The sequence below is a fragment of the Puma concolor genome, chromosome A3, assembly GCF_028749965.1.
Source record: "Puma concolor isolate L17-30 chromosome A3, mPumCon1.1.hap2, whole genome shotgun sequence".
NCBI lineage: Eukaryota > Metazoa > Chordata > Mammalia > Carnivora > Felidae > Puma > Puma concolor.
In genome coordinates, this window is record NC_141669.1 from 69,152,482 (window position 1) to 69,174,602 (window position 22,121).

Consider the following 22,121-nt stretch of genomic DNA (forward strand, 5'->3'; position numbering starts at 1 on the left):
TATGTGTTTGCTTGGTAATGAAGACAAGTTGCTATAAAACACTGCCTAAGGTTTTATATTAACTCCTTAACCACAATTATTTGTAATTGAATAAGACGGTTGCAGGATGTTTCAGAAACCGGTCAGTATAGTTTAGGTAGATTACATGGATTTTTACCCTGTACAAGTTAGATGTCTCTAAAGTCCTATATCAATATTCTCTATTCTACTCATCAACCCACCTAGCCCCCTGGCAATCTAGAATACAGGTAGTTTGTCATATAAGATGTGGTAATCAGAAGACTCATCTAGATGTTAGAGTTAATAGGTATATAAACTATCTTGAAGTAACTATCCTTACAGACAGAAATGGAAATACTGTAATACTCAAATAGCTTGTGAATCACAGCACTCTCTTCACTGCCTCCCATACTTGGAGATGTTAATTTTCCACTGTTGAGTAGTGTAGGTTGGGTATGATTTCTGATATTGTTTATAGGTATGTTACAATGTCAGTATGATTGAAGCATAAACAGTCATAATGGGAAATGGATTTCAGGGTTAGTATGAACTAAAAGGAAATTTATTGTGGATTATGCTTTAAAAAATTAGTGGTCTAGGAACAGGTTTGGTTGTTGAGTCTGACACGCTACAGAGGCAGCTAAAAGGAATATAATAAATGATTTGGTTCAAGACATCTCAAGATGGTGTCAAACTGGATATATAAGAGGGCACAGTGTTGCTGCCTATTGGTTGCTATTAGGGAGAAACTCATGAAGATGCCTTGAGCCTTGCATGAAAGATTAACTAGTTTACTTATTCACTATTTCATTCATTCATGTTGTTCATTGTTAACCACATTTGTTAATTGCATGCCTTCCATGTTCTAGGCACTAGATATATTTAATGGAACAAAACACACAGAGTCTCCCACTGTGAAATTTACATACCAGTGAGGATATACAGATGATAAAGAAATACACAGATTCTTTCTCCATAGTGTAAGAAACACTATAAAAAAATAAAGGAGGATAGATGGAATAGGGTGTGACAGGGGAGAGAGAGGTTTTATTGCCTTCTTATAAGACTGGTAGGGATTGGGAGGTTGAGAAGCTTCCTTTTAGAATGAGAGATATTGCACCATGTGAATACAGACAGGGATGATGTAAAAGAAGGAAAAATGAAAGCTTCAGGGAATCAAGGGAAACACTCTGAGAGGAATTCGTGATTAAGTGTGGAACATGGGGTCTAGTATGAAAGTGAAGACTTGGGCTTAGATAGAAGTATGGATAAATGGGATGATTAAAATTGAGATTAGTGGAGAGGCCCAGGTAGTGGTGATGCCATGATTTGGCCATGGGAGTAAGTGCTGATTTAGGTCAAGGACAAGATCATTGAGCCAGAGAAGTTCATGGAATAAGGACATGGGGAATTATGGATAGTTATGTAGTGATTACTGAAATCACCAAAAAATTATGGCAGCAGGGGTATTGGAGAGCATTACAGTGAATCAAATGTTAAATTGCACATGGAATAGAGGACATGATCTAGGGGTTCTGTAGATGACTGCAACAATATTTACATGAACATAAACCCTTCACCACTTGGGAGATGGGTGCTCTTGTCTAAGATCTCTTCACTGAGGGGAAGGGGAGGGTTTGCATTGGTCCAGTGGGATTATCCTTTATCTGGAGCTTCAGGGACTTTGAAAACCAAAGTGTATACAAAATTGATAGTTGATTGGGTGAGCTGAATCAGTCAACTCGAAAAATGTGTATGTTTGGTTCATCATAATGAGGCAGTGCTGGGACAAGGTATGAGGCATACAGCCAAGAGATTGAAGGACCAGGATGAGGGGAGCAGAGGAGAGTGTGGGAGTCAGGTAACTAGAAGGCTGCTTGGAGATAGAAAGGTTAGAGCATGGATACAGGAGGTTGCTGTTACATTTGGGCTTAGGAAGGGTCCCTAAATTGAGTGTGACAGAGGTTGTCCAGCCGTATTTACTTAAAGGGCCAAGATCAGAGTAGACAACATCCAAGTGCCAAAAATACTGTCTCTGCTCTATAATGACTTTTTTTTATAATTATGAACACACCAACCACACCAGAACCGCCTCTCTCCATTCCAATCATTGCTTCTAAAAGTTTGTGTTTTCATCATTCCAGCAGCCATTTTGATTTGGGCATATTGGGATAAGGAAGTTGAAAAGCATTTTTCTTGGATTAAGACTGTTAAATAAGTTTTAGTACAAGGACTGAGGGTTTTTGTTTGAGATTGCCCCATCTGAGGGCCTTGGGAAAAGCAAGGCAGCATCTTCTTACTACTTCAGGCTGGATCGATCTTAATTAATGTAAGCAGGGAAGGCTGGGATGTAGAGAGGTCCTGTTTACCCCACTGATGCCCTTGGAACCCCAGAGACCGCTCTCATTTGCAATGACATTTAAAATTCTCTCTGCTCTTTCCGTGTTGTGGTCTGCTTTCCTCATTGAGTCTCTTTATGTTCACAGGCTGTGTAAGATTTTCTCTTGTCTCAAAAAGCTGCTCAAAATGCAGAACCTGGCTTCTCTCCTCTTTTTGCTCCCTGCTGTTCTTAAAAATAATTGCTATATATAGTCAATCCACAAAACATGAGAATAGGTAGAACCTTTACACATTCTACATTATAAATTTAAGATCGCAATCTCTTCATTTTCACAAATGCCAAAGATGAGGGTATCTGCTTTCATTTCGTTCTTGTCAAAAGGACAGAATTTAGTTGGTTGACTTTTTATCATCCAAACATTAATTTTGCAAAGCAAAGAAACTTTTCCAGATGGACTTTAAAAAAGATAATTTATCTGATCCCTAAAACCCAAATCAGAGGTAATACACTGGGAAGTTTTTCTGGGAATCTTTTTTCTTTTTCTTTTTCTTTTTTTAACATTCTCATGTATCATTCAGTAGATTTCCTCTCCATATGCAGAAATAAAGTGTGTGAGTCTGCATTTTTGTTATTAAAGTAAAACAGGTGTATATCTAGAATGTTCTACCCTCATGTTCAAATTATAAATGGATCCTTAGAACTTTGATTCTCAATCTTGACATGGAAATATTAATCTATTTTCTTTAATTTTTGCTGCCTGTTTTTGAGCAAGATGACTTGATGGGACATAAAAACTCCTAAAGGTTGTAAATGTGGGGGTAGTAAAATAATTCTGAGTTGGTGCATTGTCAAGTTCTTATCATGGCCCTAAAGTTACTGTCGTTCATCTAATTCCCTAGGGAGTTTCCCATTTGCTGTTCCAACCCTTCCACACACATCTTCAGCTTTCATCCACCCATCATCCCTTAGGTAACCCTGCTTTCTCTTTACTTGGGGAGATTTTAAACCATCTTTGAAACCATTTGACTGCCTCAATTTCCTCCTACATTAAACTCCTTTCACCTTTCAAGTTAAACCACTGTTTTAATGTGGTCATGGTTTTGAAATGTTTCTAATTGACTGCTGTACAAGCTGTTTTTAGGGCTCCTGAACTGCACTTCAACTGAGATTCTTATAGAGGAAAGTCTGTAATAAATCTCATTTCATCTTAGTTCTATATTTATGTTGAAATTTTTTTTACATTTTTGAATTTTTAACTTGGATTCGCTTCTTAAGATATATTTTGAAGGAGCCATAGGTGTTGTATTTGCTGATGTCTAGTATGCTTGGGACTGTGTATTATGTTGCAAATTAGATTTAAAATCAGAGTTTCACAAGTTCTTTTATAATCTGTAAAGCAGGTAGAACACTGAACATGTATGAAAGGAAAGAAGACAGGATGAAATCTTAGCAGTATTAACTGAAAATTTAGTTCACAGTTATCCTAAGGAGCAAAACACAGATTCATTTGTTAATTAACAAATGTTTATTGAATACCTAATGTGTGCCAAGCACTATTTTAGGTACTGAGGATACAGTAGTGAATAAAAGGTGTCAAAAATCTTTGTCCTCATTGAACTCATTATCCTCAACAATAAACCAGATTAATAAATAAAATGCAGAGTGATAAGAGCTAAGGACAAAGAAGTTGAAGGGGAAAGAGGATAGAAGTATTGGTTTAGAGACTGAAAATATGATGGGCTAGGGTAGTGTTCATTGAAGAGATGATTCCTTTTTATTATTGAAAAAAATTTAGTTTATTTAGTTTTAAAGAGAGAGAGAGAGAGAGAGAGAGAGAGAGAGAGAGAGAACGAGCAAGGGAGGGTCAGAGAGAGAGGGAGAGAAAGAAGCCTAAGCAGGCCCTGCACTGTCAGCTCAGAGCCTGATGGGGGGCTCGAACTCATGAACCATGAGATCATGGATCTGAGCCAAAATCAAGAGTTGGACGCTTAACCAATTGAGCCATCCAGGTGCCCCTGAAGAGATGATTCTTTTTTTTTAAATTTTTATTTAATTTATTTTTTTAATTTACATCCAAGTTAGTTAGCATATAGTGCAACAATGATTTCAGGAGTAGATTCCTTAATGCCCCTTATGCATTTAGTCCATCCCCCCTCTCACAACCCCTCCAGTAACCCTCTGTTTGTCTGAAGAGATGATTCTTAAGTGAAAGCCTGGAGTATGAAGAAGGCAAATAACTTGATTTTTAAAGTGAAGGTTACTGAAAAAGTAACATACCTTATGAGCATGTGAATAGAGATTGGGACTTTCTTTACTCTGTTTTTTGCTGAATTGGAGGCGGAAACTAAAGCAGCGTAAGATCATCCCAGGAGGTTTTGAGTCAATGGAGTGTGCTCCAGGTTTGAATGTTTCTTGCACACGACCTGGTGTATGTTTGGCTTAGATAAATGGTGACTTAGAAATTAATGTTAAAGATGGAAATGACCCTAGAAACAATGTGGCTTAACCATCTCACAGTGTAATGGAGAAATGAAATGGTCGCCAAAATGCTTGTTAAGTTGAATGAACCAAAATAATATCTGTGAAGACCCAGCACTAAACCCACATATCTTTTCCAGACAGAGTGTTTATTTATAACATCTCACTTCCCAGTTCCACCCAGTACACTGGTGGTCATTAGAGAACTATTTTAAACTATCTCATAAGATGTAGCTAGGGAATGTGGGAGAGAGTAGCCAAACAACCATTTCCTTTTTTCTGTCATTCCTCCTCTTTAAAAGTGATAAACTTGGGCATGGCACTGAATTTCAGAAGACATTGACAATCTCATAAAATCTCTATAATGAAGTCTCTATAATGGAAGTCCCCATTTCTTTTCACAAGATTTTCTTCTAAGGTTTTTGTTTTGCTTCATGTTTTCCACCTCTCTTGAAGTGGACAGATAGTGGAACAACTCCAAGCTATTGCTTTGGATTTGGCTGCAGTTTGTGTTTGATTCTCTGAGCATCATTCAGCTCTAGCCTGCTCAGCTCCTCAAGAGACATTTGTGGGTGAATGAACGTGTACACCTGCATTTCGGGAAAGACCTGTTTCAAGCACAATGCATCCTAGAAGCTATTCTACTTAAGGCAAAACACCCCCTAAACTTTGTAATTGTGCATCTGAATTTTTACTCTTTTGTACACCTAATTTCATGGTTCCATAGACATTGGGGTTGGGATTTGTAACATTTTAGTTTGGTGAGCAGGTTAAATGTGTATGAAGTAAGCCTTTATTAGTGCAACAAGCTTCTTCCTCTCTCTTACATGCGCAGTGCATTATAGAGATGGTTTCTACAATGTGTAGTCATAGAGGACATTTTCAGAGACTGCTTTCTGCCTACTAAAAAATTGTCAGGATTTTGTGAGATAAAAATCATTATATTAGAAGAGCATTTATGCTGTGATTCATGGAAGGCTATTTGCCTTGTCTGAGCGAAGAGTTGTGTGTGTGTGTGTGTGTGTGTGTGTGTGCGCGCGCATGTGCACATGCATGCGTGTACCTGAATAGTGCCTATTTACTTGGTTTTCCCTTCCTTTGTCTCATTGTTTCTAGAACTGTCTAATCCTCCATTTCTATCCTGGGACTTTAATTGTTAGAGACAAAAAAAAAGAATACTTAAAAGTACAAATACCCTTAAAGTAATTAAGATTTTAGAGGCTGACACTGATTTATTTTAACTTTTGAGATATTTTTTACATGACCAACCCTAGGGGAAGAATGTCTTTGATATGGCATCATCTTAAATATGCAAAGTGTGGCTTTTCTAGTTACCTGGAATGAAATAAGGTGGCAGTTATTTCTAGCAGTAGTGTTCTTCAAAAGGCTCAGCTAGCATAGTGCTACGTATCTAGAAAATGTTCAATACACAGGTGGGGCTTAGTTGACTACGCATGTTGTCAGTTTCTTTTCATTCATTTTTAAGTTTCAGCTGTGCAAGTATGCATGCCAGTAGGACATAATAACAGCCTACTATGGGTCCGTTATGCATTAGTTGCTGAGGTTTACAGTGATAAACAAGAAATAGTTGTTGCCCTCAAGAGATTCAGTTATCATAAGATGATAAACTTCTAAGGCCATTAGATAAATTATGTATACTGTATTAAGCACTGTGATGACATGGCCCCATGCATGGTTCTAGAGATACAAAGAAAATTGATAGAGTACTTTTGCCTCCAGGGAACTTAACAGAGCAGAGGCAAGATATACACATACAACTTGGTAACCAGCAAGGTAAGGCCCAGTACGCTGACAGATGAGTACTTCCCATCTTGTTTCTTCCTCTGTGTTCCAGATGAATGGATGTCTCCCTCATACACTCCACAGAGCCTCTTAATTCTTCCAGGAAGTTAGATTTCCACACTAAGAGTTCTTCCTTGCTTCCCTGTTTTTATTCACCTTTCATTTTTAAACTTGTTTCTCACATTCTCTCATAGTTTCAGAGGGAGAATATGTAGTCCCTCTATTCTCAGACTTCTTTCTGCTTGGAGGAGTAATCATTCACAGAGGATAGATTTTTTTCAGGTATATTATCTCCACTGAACCATTTGAGTCCCTTTTGCTCTCAATTTTTTTTGATCATTTCAGATCGCATCTGCAGCAGACCCCATTATTGCCACGAACTCTTTAATCAACTCAGTGACCTTCATCACACTATAGGCAAAGACCCATAGAGGTAATTTTAGCAGAAGTGAATCCCTCATATTTGATTTGATAAAAGGATAAAATCACTCTACTCAACCTAAGTGACCCTATATGGACTTTTTATTTAACAAAATCCTGGATTAGCTTCGATTGTCAGTGACCATCCTTACGTAAGATAAAATATAATTGCAGGGCAATGTTGATGTCTTGAATTTTGTTTTAGAGGGGAAAGAGATACAATTAGCTGGAATAAGCAAGAGAGGACAGGAGGGAAAGTGAGTTTTAGAGTAGATTGTATTTTTAGTTTCTTTATTGCAGATACTAAATTCAGATTTCTAAATGTGAAAATAGTATGTCAGACTGCTTTGTGATGGTGCAGAGCACATCATTTATTCTATAGATGACTGAACAGGGGAATGGTCTCAGATTTTATGACTAAATCAGAAATACATTTCCTTTCTTGTAGATGACTGAATAACATCTACCCCATTAAGCCTTCTGATCAAACTTTTTTTTTTTTTTTCTATGAAAAAGATGTATAGTCTTGTAAAAGGATCGGTTGTTCTGGTTTTTGTTTGTGTACAGAGATAGGTTTTTTTCTTTGTCTGCACAATTGGAATTGCCTTTGAAGTAGGTTTACCACCTCCAATTTCCCCCTGTTCCATTAAGTTTTTCATTCTGGTATTGGATTAATCTTTGTGAAACTCCTCTGTTTTATACTCATAATGCTGAATGACCCCATGTTATTTATATCACAAGGTTCAAACATTTTATCCTGTGGTTCTAAAATATTTTAAAAATATTACTTATGGGGGCACCTGGGTGGCTCAGTTGGTTAGGCGTCCGACTTCGGCTCAGGTCATGATCTCGCGGTCTGTGAGTTCAAGCTCCGCGTCGGGCTCTGTGCTGACTGCTCAGAGCCTGGAGCCTGTTTCAGATTCTGTGTATCCCTCTGTCTCTGACCCTCCCCTGTTCATGCTCTGTCTCTCTCTGTCTCAAAAATAAATAAACGTTAAAAAAATTAAAAAAAAAATAAAAATATTACTTATGAGCAGTATTAGTTCTGTTTCAATCAAACGAAACTATTTCTATTTGCCACATCCTCTACAAACTATTTCTAATCTCTTTCTTTAATTGTACTTTCCATTTTCTTAAAATACACCTTTTCTGATCTCCTTACACCTAAAACCTTTTTATAACTTAAGACTGAAAGGCCATTTTTTTATAAAGTCTTCCCAGGATCTACTTTTGCTTAAACTCCCAATATACTTTGACATTATGATGGCATAGTGCTTTCTATCCTAGTATATATGTACATGAATATGTTATGTGTATGCATATATATACAAACACACACTTATACAGTTTCTGTGACCTAATTTACTAAAGGAAATAATGGTGAATCTTCATTGTACCACTTCTTTTAGTACTTTATTTCATGTAGTAGATATGTAGTAATCATTCCTAATTTAGGATTTGGTGTGAGGCTTATCTGTATTAATCTGTGGCCAAAGGTATAGAATTACGAAAATCAGAAGTTAAGGGATCCTCAACGTAAATTATTTACTGTGGAGACTAACTATAGTGATTTTCATATGTTTCATGGTGAGACAACAGAAGATGGTATGTGGTAGCTATTGGCCCATCCATATCAGCAAGAATTTCAGGATGCGAAACAGAAAGACCATAAAAATAGCTTTTGCCAGTCAATGGAAATCTTGAAAAACTTACTGAAATGTGATACAAATAAAATATGTGGTTTAAATCCAAAAGAGGATGGGGTGCCTGGGTGGCTCAAGGGGGTAAGTGTCCAACCTCAGCTCAGGTCATAATCTCGCAGTTTGTGGGTTCAAGTCCCACGTTAGGTTCTGGGCTGATGGCTCACAGCCTGGAGCCTGCTTCGGATTCTGTGTCTCCTTCTCTTTCTCTGTCTCTCCAGACTCATGCTCTGTCTGTCTCTCTAAAAAATAAGTAAACATTAAAAAAATTTTTAAAAATCCAAATGAGGAAAAGAATAACAACATGTGATAGAGTATAATATGTGGTCTTGATACTATTAAGGAGGAATAATGGGGTCAGAAACTAAAGGCAAGATATATATATATATATATATATATATATATATATGCACGCACACACACACACACACACACACACACACACACATCCACAGCTCAGGCAGCTAGATGACTTGATTCAGAGAGGTGGCTCTCATTTTTCATGGAATTTAACTGTATTCATTGTTGAAGAATTTGGTTCTTGAGCATATTTGGTTACCCCGAAGAAGAAAGCCAAAGGTCAGACAGAATGAACATCAAAAAGGATATTCAAGAAAAGTTACAGAGAGGGAGGGAGGCAAACCATAAATGACTCTTAAATACTGAGAACAAACTGAGGGTTGATGGGGGTGGGGGAGAGGGGAAAGTGAGTGATGGGCATGGAGGAGGGCACTTGTTGGAATGAGCACTGGGTGTTGTATGGAAGCCAATTTGACAATAAATTATATTTAATATAAAAAATAAAGCAAACAAAATATCATAAATAAAATACAACATTTTCTTGTTGCTTTACAACAAGAAACAGTGAAAACATTACTTGCAGGGAAAGGTACAGCTTTCAAATACTTACATATTAAAAAATAAAGTATGGAAACTAAAAAAAATTTTTACTCAAATAAATGAAGTTTGAATCTATATATTACAAAGGTCATTTTGTACCTGTAAAAATGGACCCAGGATGATCATCTCCAAAACATAGCAAAGAAAGAAGACAGAACCATTAATAAAAGAACCTAAGTAGGTTGACATAAAACTTCTTAACAAATATTCAAAACAATAGGTAAAGAAAAGAGTAATATCTTTATGATACTCAAGAAAGGAGACAAAGGATGTTACTCCATTCAAGTGGTCCTCTGAGTCTGACGGCTGTAGGAAAAGTATGAAACATGCAAGAACTCAGGGGATATTTTCCCCAGAAGCTCTTCCTAAGGAAACTACTAGAAGATGAACTTTACAAAAACATGTAGGGAAGAATTTGACAAAGAGATTGGTGGTGGCTATTTTATATATCTAACTATAGACTGACGATCTCAAAGTTGAGGACAAGGGCTGAAGTTTGCTAGTGTTAAATGCAATACCAAAGTTAGAGTACCACAACTAAAACATGGGGGAAGGTGGGAGAAAGGAAGATTAAATGATAACTTTGTATATTATTTAAAGCTGACAAATCACAAAAGCTTAAGCATATTTAAGAGGACAGAGATTAAGCACCAGGAAAAATGAGTACTGACTAAAAGGCATGGTGGAGAAGAAAAAGAGTGAAAAAGGTATCATAGTGGTAAAACATTATCATAGTGGTCAAACTTTCTTCTTTCGAAAGGGGGGTTCAGGCATTACCAAAAATACTAATAAAAAGGCAATCAGCAGAACAAAACAAACTTCCTTGATACTAAAAGAACAGAAAACAAAACTTATTGGCATAAGGCTGAAGATGAAAGGAACAGCCAAGAAATCTTAAACATCATTTGGTAATGTTGTTATTACTAGTAATATTGATATTGTTATTTTGTGTTTTCTTATATATTGCAAAATAATCCAATAATTAACTGAGTTTTTCAGTGTATGAAAAAGAAGTATTGAGTCAAAGAAATTACATGAAAAGTTTTAATGTTATATTCATTTTAGTAATATCATTTTTAGCTTTAGTTTCATTCATGATAATAGGATGTATTTTCTATTTCTGTCCAGTGACAGGGCATTGGAGCAATGGTGCTTTTTCAGAAATTACCATTTTACTGTCCAAATTTTGTTTTCTAAAAAACATTCATCACAGAAAGGAATCAGGTTTCTTTGGAGAAATGGCAGACTGCAGGCTGGAGGCCAGGAAAATACAAAGTAAACTTTAGGATACCATGTTGTGCTAGAAAGCAGGGAAACACAGACTAATAGGATGGGTCAAAGGGTCATGAGGGCAATATTTAAGAAGTTCTCATTGGCCAAATTTGGAACATTTTGTTCATCTAAAAGATTATCGACTATGTTTGTTGAAACCAATGGTGAACATAAGTATCTAAGAGGCCATAAAGATATAAAAGAAGAGACAGCTTTAAAAAATGAGTTGAATTTGAATCAGTAGATTGAATAAAGCTGATTGCTCTCCCCCCATGTGGGTGGGCCACATCTAATTAGTTGAAGACTTAACTAGAAGGGAAAGGCTGACTCTGGAGTAAAGGGAACTCCTTCTGCCTAACTGCCTTGAATTGATATGGTCTGAAACATGATACTTTCTTGGGTCTCCAGCCTGCTGGCTTTTGGACAGAACTTAAACCACAGGATTTCCCAACTCTCAGGCCTTCAGACTCAAACTGCAACTGTACCAATGGCTCTCCCAATGGCTCTCCCAGGCCTCCAACTTTCTGACTGCAGATCCTGGGACTTCTTAGCCTCCATAATACATATGCCAATTCCTCATAATAAATCTTGTTCTCTCAGGAAAAAAAAAGAGTTGATACTATTGGAAGTGACTGTTAAGTTCACTCCTTCTGAAAGTTCATAATGAAAGAAAAATTATTATACATTTATCCTGGCTTTTCAGTGGGAAATACAGTTCTGGAATACTAAATAGTCCAATTCATGAGTAAAAGCTTTCTCTGCAGAAGAATGTTAGCTAATATATACAGAATGAATGATAGTATTTAAAATATACACAAATATTAATAATATATATTCATGTATATATTTCCTATATTTACATATATTTCTAGGGAAACCTATTATTTTAGAGGAAAGTTTCCTGTTGTAAAAAAAAAAATTATGCCTGGGTGGCTCAGTAGGTTAAGCTCAGGTCATGATCTCAAAGTCTGTGGGTTTGAGCCCCGCACTGGACTCTGTGCTGACAGCTCAGAGCCTGGAGCCTGCTTCAGATTCTGTGTCTCCCTCTCTCTCTCTCGGTCCTTCCCCCACTAGTGCTCTGTCTCTCTCTGTCTTTCAAAAATAAATATATGTTAAAAAAATTTTGCAAAGAAGCATTTATTCATTCAACAATCATTTGAGGACCTAATATGTATCTTTGGAAAAATTGCAGAATGTTTAATATTTTTGTAATTTGTGAAGCTAGATCATTTCAAACAATGGTTATGAATGCCATTAAATTATATAATTTCAGAACTAGTAGGACCCAAACATGTCATTTGGTCACTTCCTTCTCTGTGTCCCTTCTCATTTATAAACAGGAATACTTTTTGGCCTATCAATAACTGAGGGAATAAAAAGAAAGTTGCAAATCTAACAAACTAAAAGATCATTGCATCATATGAAGGTTTGGCTTACACTTGAAAAACACTGGGCCCTTCTTCCACTTACTTGTTTTTAACCTTCAGAAAATTAAAACACACAGATGGCCAATCTGGATCATTATAATTTTTTCTTTCTTTGACCAAATTGAAATTTCATCTAGATTGATATCAGACTTGAGCCGTGTGGCTGAGGTGGTAGTTCAGGGACCAGGGCATACCAGTGCCCTCTCCACTCAATAACCGGCAAACTAATTTGATGTTCCTATTGACTTGAATCTGTCTGCTTTATATCTTAAACCTATGAGTGTGTGACCTCTTCTGCAGAGATCTGCTGCTTCTGGGCATTTTGTAAAGAGCTGAAATTGTCTGGAAAACTACTCTGTGTGCTTTGCAAAATAATGGAAAGACAGAGTATTTCCTTTCTGCTCCCTGTAGCAATTCCCCAATAATACCATTGAAAATGTGTGTTTTAATTTTATATCCATGTAGTTTTGGAGCACCATCTCGAGGTATTTGGGTTTCTAACTAGTCCTCCTTATCTGTTTTCTTTTATGATTCATTATTTCTCTCAGCTGTAATTTATATTAGACTCTGCTTCATAACAAATAGCTCCATATTTTCCCAAGTCCTTCTATTTTTTTTTTATTGTTGTTGTTGTTGGAACAAAGTGGAAACAAAAGATAATATTAGGCCAGAGTCTCAATCTTGAAATTCCATCCATTTCCTAATGTGTTTAGCAATCAGGCAATTACGAAACTGGCCTTTTCTTTCATCATCTCAGAAAATTAGAGAGATTTTCTTCGTGGTTAAATTGCATTTCTGAAAGCAATTGAGAAGGCTTTTTGTAATTTATGCAGAAACTTTTATTTTCCTCGAACTTTTGTTTATAATTAGTCATTAAAGAAACTTAATTTTCTCTTCCTCCACTCCCATCTCCCCTCCCCCCTCCTTGCTCTCCCCTCTCCTCTCCAATTGTCCTTTTGAAACCTGCCAGGGCCATGGTGAGCTATTTTAGCATTTTGGTAAATACACCATTTAAAGAACAGCACATGTGTGTAAGGTTATGGAGTATCTAATAGAGTGTTCCATGACTCTCATAGCAGCAGGGTTTCCTGGAGACCTTGAGCCCCTTTCTGGATACATTTATTTCCCCAGGTCCTGGGTTTTTACAGACAGGAAGAAGTCTAAGATGGCTTAGAGAGGAGACAACAGTTGTCCTGGGGTTTGCCCTCAAATCACTCTCCTCCCCCTGCTAGGACTGTTTTTTCTGATTCCCTGAGTAGAGTCAGAGATCTTGGGGCTCTGTGTTGCTCTGTCAGATGGCTTCTCTAACTGAACTTGTTCTCCAGACTCCTTCTGCTAACTCTACCCTTGTGCTTTCTAGAAGGTTTTGCTAAGACAGCGATGTTGTTGTAGTCTGATGCTGTGTCCTTTTCCTTTCCATATTTTCCAACATAGAATCTTGTGCAGAGTGGGGACTTGGGTAAATATCCGCGGACTTATATTGCTGACTGTAGCACAGAGTGAGTTGGTTAGAGTGAGTGTAGTGTGCTGGATTGTTGAGATTTGTAAGGAATCCTAGTGTGAGAAAACCAAGAAGGATGGAGTGGTACCTGGGTTATTTTCTTGTACATTTCCTCTCCTCTTCCTCTTCAGTGTGTATTCACATTGTGCTTAAGTGAGTGTTGGTCAGTGTAGGACTGGAAATAGACCATGTCTCTGAATCATACTTGCCGTGGCTACCATGCTTTTCCGGTTTCTACCCTTCAATCCCCTTATCAGAATACTAGTGGAGGAGATTCTCATTCTCCTTATTTTAAAGATACAGTGAAATGTCTGCATGATCCTGGGGTAGAGGGAGAAATATGGACCATGAGAATTTCAGAGCGAAATGAAGGTGTATGGAACATTCAAATCTAAACTTCTTTGGGACAGAATGGTTTGGGAGGATCACAAGGCAATAAACACAAATCCAGCCTTCAGTGCACAGGTCTGAAGGGTCAGGGAACCAAGGAGAGAGGTAAGAAATGTGCTGAAGGTTGAGATGCCTCAATGCTGGTGTTCCTGGGTTCCTAACTGGAGGGAGGTACTCAGTTCTGCCTGCCTGTAGGAAGGCCATAGGGGAGAGTGATTCCACATTTGAGTAACCGAAGGCCTTAGAAATTAGCTTTTGTGCCTATGCACAAACCTTCCATTGGCACAGGGTTCCCTATAAAAACATGTATGCACTTAGCCAACTGTTTGGATGATGGACATAACTCTGCCCTTCTGTGACCACCAAGGATCCCTTCTGCAAGACTCCTTCAGGAGCCAGGAAATGTCTTTCTCTTTATACTTCCAACTTAAATGCATTGTGCAGATTCATGTGGCTGCTTTAAGATAGGGACTTGTTTTATTTTGCTTCTTTTCTTTCCTGCACTTTATCTCAGGTTAGCCTTAGACTGGGTAAATGAAAACCCCGGGGGCAGTTGGGAGCTGCTGCTGCCCAGACAGCAGGGCTTGAAGAGCTCTCTCCTCTCTGTTTTTATGTCCTTTCAAAATGTCAGTTAGCACCTTTAAAATAAAGTCTGCCATCAAAGACACACTCTTCTCCTCCCTGTCTGGTGTGCCAAAGATAGACATTACTCTGTCTGCTTCAGTTCTCAGCTTCCTGTCATGTTTGGCAAAAATTTAATTGCCTCTCCTTTCAGAACAACTTTTATTTGTTTTCTTAGCCTCAACATCTCCTCTACAGGAGAGTTTTTGCAGCAGGGAAATGTAGACAGCTTTTGTTTCTGCCTCTTCATGATTGGCTTCCCAATGTCTTTTAAAATGAAATTCTGTGCCCAGAAAGGATGCCACGGGAGCCAGGCAGTGTTGGTTTATTCAAGGGTGACAGTTCTCATAGGGAGCCAAGTTTACTCAGCTTTAACTCCGGGCTGTGTCTCCACTGCAGACAACAGCATTTCTCTGCTGCCTTAGAGTACATGTCGTGTGCTATCTTTGCAAAGTGAATAAAATAATAATTTTAATAATAATAATACTCCTTCTCATCTGGCTTATCTTCAGTTCCTTCTCTTTAGAAGGTTCTTGCCCTCTATCCTGGTGATTTTATACTAATTCTTTGAAACCTGGCTCAAATGTCATAGGGAATGAATACGGATTCTTCTCTGTGGTCATAGCCGTTTTCACACCCACTGATCATAGGACTACTGCAGTCAGTGCATGGAAGAGTGACAACATGTACATGTACAGGTACCTAACAGCTCAGCACTCCCAACTCTCCCCTGACCCTGTCCAAGACTGCGAGATGTTTAAGGTTAATGAACAGGTCATTTATTTTATTCATTCCCAGATCCTCAACATTTAGCCAGGGGGTTGATACACAGTAGTCAAAAGATATTTATTAACTTTTTTTTTTTAAATTTTTTTTCAACGTTTTTATTTATTTTTGGGACAGAGAGAGACAGAGCATGAACGGGGGAGGGGCAGAGAGAGAGGGAGACACAGAATCGGAAACAGGCTCCAGGCTCTGAGCCATCAGCCCAGAGCCTGACGCGGGGCTCGAACTCACGGACCGCGAGATCGTGACCTGGCTGAAGTCGGACGCTTAACCGACTGCGCCACCCAGGCGCCCCTAAAAGATATTTATTAACTGAATGAACAAAAGTGAGTGGTATTTTCATACACATATATCACAATTCATACTGTCCTCAAGTATTATACCATGGTATGCAAGTTGATATCCCAACAGGAGCATAGATTGGAACTGTTCATGGATGTACTGATTATGTAAGTGTTTACATAGGACCAAAGGATAAAGAAAAAGACAAGTTTAAGGAAAGAGAGGTGACTAGCTGTCTTCTTTGGAGTTGAGTGAGAGAACTGAGAATTTCTTGAGATTGGCAAACAACAGGAATGATAAGACTTCACAACCGAGGAAATGAGAGAACATATTCACAAGTGTAACCTAATACACCAACATGAACAAACGAACGTGACCTTTGGAAAAGGTATGGAGAGTTCAGGGTTTCCTGATAAAAGTTTCTGAAGCAGAGATGACCCTGGTCTTTAACAGAAAGGAGTGATCTTGAATGTAGAAGACCACTTAGGGAGAAAACATCTGGAGAAGTTGCACCTAGAACTGGGGACTCTGAAGTTTTGAAAGAAACTAGTGGAAATTGAGGTGATGATGAGCTATGCATGGACCATGCTGTTAACACTCTTGCAGACAAAACCAGCAAGAACAATGTATCCAAATTCATGACCCTGGCACATCTCTCATCATTACCCAGTGAGCCAGTGTGTTGTGGAAAGAAGCTCTTACATGGAAAAGCAGACATCTCACCCATTAGCTGTATGACTTGCATAAGTCAGTAACCCTTGCTGGGTCTCAGTTGATTTGTTTGTAATACAATAATGGCATTTTATCTGCCTGAGGGGAAAAGATTGCACTGAATGATCTATCAAGCTCTTCAGCTACCATAAAATCCATTATCTCTCCCTGGAAATTTGACATTGTGTCACTGGATTTTCTTAAGAGTCTACTGTTTAAATGATCTCATTATCGAGGTTCATGAAAGAGAGGTGTCACGTAGTTCAAACAGATCATGTGATCCACCCTGGGTGACCTAAGAATGACTACCTTGGAAAGGACTTTATTTTGGTAGTTTTGAAAACCTACATTTAAGCCAGATGAGCTTTATATTTTAACAAGAGGGTTGAATGTTAAAAGTTGCCTTGTCCTGAAAATTTGGAATGTATAGGGCTGGAATGATAACTGAATATTACATAGTAGTAGGAGTGTTACATGAATGTGATTTTCCTTTCATTTGAAGAGGTTTTGACACTTTGGAGCTCTTCAAAGATACATCTAGTTTTCTGAAGAACTAGAAGTTCTACTCATTATTTTCCTTCCATCTTCTCCCCTATTCCATTAATTTTACATCATCAGCATGTTTGGCATTGTTATGTTGACCTGAAACCATAATTGTATTTCCTATGCTTGGTTTTTAAGTTGATTATACAAATTAAAAACCAGTGAAATAATGTAGTTGGTAAAAGCACAGGCCCTGGAACTGTGTCCCTTGGCTTCTGCTTTTGGTCTGGGTGTTTGTAATTTTGGGTAAGTTATTTAACATCTCTGTGCCTTATTTTCATCATATGCAAAATGCTCACATAACAGTATCTACCTGATAGTGATATGATGAGCATCAAATGAGTACTTGCTGAGCCCTGAGAAAGTACAGTGCATGGCAAGTTGTAAGTGCTCAATATTTCTAATATTTCTTGGAGATCCCCATACTATGAATGGACCCATTTCACTAAACCTGTGCCATTCAAACAAAGATGTCCTAGGAATTTAAGTGAAATCATTTTTCATCTTGTTAGTAGAAGAGAGAAATGCCCTTATCGCATTATTAACCTCTTTCAGGAACTTAATACGTTAATTGAAATAGGGTTTGAAAATACAGCAACAACTGAAGAGGCTTTCTTCTTGAAAATTATTAAATTTGACTTGATGTCTGTCTTAAGGCCATTGCAGAACCGTATTTGATTCTCTGGGCCTCAAAGACCAACTCAACATGGCAATCCCAAGTAGAACTGGTTGATGTTTTCTCTGTGGTGTATTCACCACCTCTGATTATTCTGGTTTAATGCATCACATTGGCTTGTTGTTACCCTGACTTCTCAAGAGTTTTCTTCCTTTGGGAAAAATTTCTTGGAGAAGTAAGGTAGGTGGCTTTTTGGAACTGATGTTGGTGGTTCAACTTTTATTATCTATGCACTACTCCTCTAGTACTTTATTCAAGGCCGAGGCTTCTAGACTGAATTTGGAGTTATTCAAATAGCCTTAGTGACGTGCTTCCCTGAAAAGAGCAGTGCAGAAAACCCTATTTAGAGGCATCCATGTGTAGATAAGCATTTATGTTTGGGGAACAGTAAACAGTTCAGCATGTTGGCAGTTAACGGAGTGTCTGAGGGAGTAATGAAACATGAGGATGGATAGGTAGATGGGCAGGGGGAGATGATGAAGAATGTTGAACACTTTGCCAATGAATTTTAAATTTATTCTGTGCTATCTGGTGGAAATAATGGAAAGAATTTTAGTAGAAGAACTCCATGATCAGATTTGTGTTTTCAAAAAAAAAAATCTTTTGTGAAAAGTTTCAGGATGATTACAACAACGAGACACTGGAAAGAGAGAAAGAACTGATTGGAGGCTATTGACTTAAAATTTTTGGCAGAGCAAACTTAACATCAAACAATTTTTTTGAATGTTTTATTTATATTTGAGACAGAGAGAGGCAGAGTGTGAGCGGGGTAGGGGCAGAGAGAGATAGGGAGACACAGCATCTGAAATAGGCTCCAGGCTGTCAGCCCAGAGCTCAACGTGGGGTTTGAACTCACAAACCATGAGATCATGACCTCAGCCAAAATCGGACACCCAATCGACTGAGCCACCCAGGCGCACCAACATCAAGCAATTTTTTAAAAGCTTATTTATTTATTTTGAGAGAGAGAGAGAGAGAATGTGTGAGCTGGGGAGGGGCAGAGAGAGAAGAAGAGAGAGAATCCCCAGAAGACTCCACACTCAGCATGGAGCCTGACATGGGGCTCGATCCCATGACCCTGGGATCATGACTTGAGCTGATATCAAGAGTCAGATGCTTAACCGACTGAGCTACCCAGGAGTCCTAAAACAATTTTTAATGGTAAGAATGGGACATACTATTCAGCTAGGTGTGACAGATTTTTTTAAAAAAAGGAACTGAAGATAAGTTTATAATGTGAGCATAATAGCAGGTTTGGAGGAAGAAGATAAAGAATATTGATGTTTGTATGCATGTGAGATATCCAGACAGAGATGGATAGTTGGCAGTTGGAAACAAGGACTGAAGATCAACAGAGGGGAGGCCTGGAGACAATGATGTAAGACTCATCCATATGTAGGCTGTAGCCTGTGATACTGGATAAGCTCTTTTCAGAGAGACTCTATTGCATAAGAGGAGCTCTGAGGACAGGAAAAACCTATGGACCACAGATATTAAACAGATGATTATAGGAAGAGGAATCAGTGGTAGGGGAAGCATTTTTTTTTTAATCTCTGTATACCCTGTGTATAACATGGTCTCTCAATACAACTGCCTATTGGGGGACTCTATGAGACTAAAAAGAGAATTTAGGAATGAAGACATGAAATCAAGAGTGCTAGTGACCTGGAAAGCAAAAGCAGAAATGCAAGCAAGAAGGAAACATTAAGCAAGATTGTAACTATCCTTTGGATTTATATTTTGGCCATTTTCTCTACCTTAACAAGAGTGTGTATTTTAGTGGGATGGTAGAGCCAGAAGCATGTTGCAATGAACCAAGTGGTTCTTGCTAGACAAGGATAATGAAGAAGTTATCTGTGAAGGGAAGAAGGTGGTATTTATAAGATAAAGGCTAAAAATCTTTATCAATTAATAAGCATTTATATTTGATTATTTTTGTGGGGGATGGAGGGACCTGAGAAAGAAATAAAAGACTATAGAATGGGGAGCAGAGGGAATGACCTGTCACTTGATACTAAAAATCCATTGCCTGGTGTTGGTTACGTGTGTGTGTGTGTGTGTGTGTGTGTGTGTGAGAGAGAGAGAGAGAGAGAGAGAGAGAGAGAGAGAGAGAGAGAGAGAGAGATTTAGTGTAAGAAGACCAGCAGTTGTTAAGAGGCAAGGTCTCACCCCATACTTCTATTCTTCCTCAGCCTATTTAATACATGGCATATAGAAGGTTATTATTGCTTGAGTTATAGCCATTTAACATCACCATATAAGGAAATATTTGGAAGAAATTATCTGTATAATTCCTTAATTGTTTGCTTTTAAAATAGACTCAATGTTAAAACAGTGCCACGGATCTCTTAGCAGTCAGCTAAGACCTGGGGGCCTCTTGCTATATAAGTTGGTATGTAGCTGTGCACTTGAATTGGCCCATTTAGTTTTGATATTTGAATAATGTCACCTCTCTTTAAATGGGAAAATTGGCTCCATTTCGGTAGGATTAGGGAGTTGCTAACTCTACACTTTGGCTTGGGAACACATGTTCTCTCTACAAAAAGATAAAGAAAAGTATGACATTATTCCCATTTCTCTCCATTTAACCTGTTCTAAGCTTTTTTTTTTTCTTCCAGAGGCCAAGGACTTTCCTGAAGCTCCAGGCCCACATAAACTTTTATGATTGACTATCTTTTCAATCTCCTGCATATCTTTGCACAACCATATCTCTGCTTATATTTATGGCAAAGGGGAGAAATGTTTTACAGTTATGCCTTGAACTTGATGATACCAGTAGATGTCACTCTGGACAGCAGGATAAAGTATCCCTATTCTTAGCTCTGGTTCAGAATGGACTGTGATATTCCTGTTCCCAACCACTTTGAAACATCTCAGCACTGACACATCTGAATTATGACATTCTCTGCATTGCCAGTTTTACTTCTATGTTGTGAAATAAGACGGCTGGGAGAACTGCCATTTCATCTCGTTCTCATTCAGCTGGAATGCCAAATGCTTACACAGTTAAACCAATCAAGTAGCCAAGAAAAAAATGGTTCAGGGAAGAATGGAGGAAATATATATTTTAAAGCAGCATATCTGAATTCAGTGTTCAGGCACCTTAAATTCTGCTGAGACTTAAGGCAGGGGAGAAGCAGTAAATACATAATATACGTGGCTGGATCCAGACTAAGCTGACCTTAACCTATGTATATAATATCACTTTCCAGTATTGCCCCAAATCAGTGATTCTCAACCAAGGTCCTAAATTGAAGAAAAGAGGAATCTTCCTAAAATTCTCAGAAGTCAATAAAGATAATAAATAAACTTTCTTCAAATTGATCTTTTCCTTCCATACTCCATTCCCTCTCCACAAACCTTTGGAATCTGCTTTAATACATAACAAGATCAATGGGCAAAGAGCAAATAGGAAATGTTGAGAAAAGGATGAGTCTAGTTGGATAGATTTATATTTTGTAGATATAGGTTTGTGGTTGTCATTCTGTAAATAATTTCATTTCATCATATTTTCTTTTAAAAGTGTTTCCATTCTGGGCATTTTATACATGTATATGAGATTGTATGTATCAGTTTATGACATTCTGTCATCTGAACAAGAGTGAAGACTGTGCCGTACATGAACCACCCCCCACAATTAGTCTTGGATACTCATTTAACCCTGTGAGAGTCCTGCCCACATCTAGGTCAAAGTTCCTGGTGGAGCTTTAATCCTTGACTTAGAATTCCCTTCCACTTTCCTTACCAAATGTATATAATCCAACCACCACTTAGGACCCCTCTCAAGTTCCCCCCTTTACCCTAATGAAATGAAGCAAAAGGAATTAAGAAATGGAGTAACAAGATGGTATGTGCAGGAATAAAAGACTTTTCCTTGGGAGGTAAATGTGTGACAGATTGAGGGGCCAGAGTTAATGGCTTTCTGAGCTCCTGGGAGGAAAGCTCACTTCTAGCAGGTGTGATAGGCCACATTTGATGAGGAGGTAGAATTGAGACTCAACTTCTTGAAGGCTTAGAAGTATGTGGCCAGCCAATAAATTGGAGGTACATCCTCTAGGAAGAGAAGACGTAAAGAAAAACAGAAGTGGGCAAGGTTCAAAGGGGGATAGGTGATAGTGAGGTCCAGAGCTCATGGCTCAGAGTTGTTAGGGACTAGGGTAATATGACTTTCTACTGACTACTTTTCTCAGCTGAGACTGAAGGCATGTGCTTTTTCTAAGCACATGTGACTTTCTTCCTTCTCTATGTCAGCTGTGGGTCCCTCCATCAA

General features: G+C 38.2%; 1 long non-coding RNA gene across 2 annotated transcripts in view; it reads right to left on the bottom strand.

Annotated features, from left to right (window-relative positions):
• Positions 1-8,433: 8,433 nt before the first annotated feature.
• Positions 8,434-22,121, bottom strand: part of LOC147582524 (uncharacterized) — an 807,144-nt gene continuing 793,456 nt past the window's right edge. For both annotated transcript variants that reach the window (XR_015249225.1, XR_015249226.1), the window contains one exon: positions 8,434-8,980. This is a non-coding gene — a long non-coding RNA (uncharacterized LOC147582524). The remainder of the gene's footprint in view (positions 8,981-22,121) is intronic.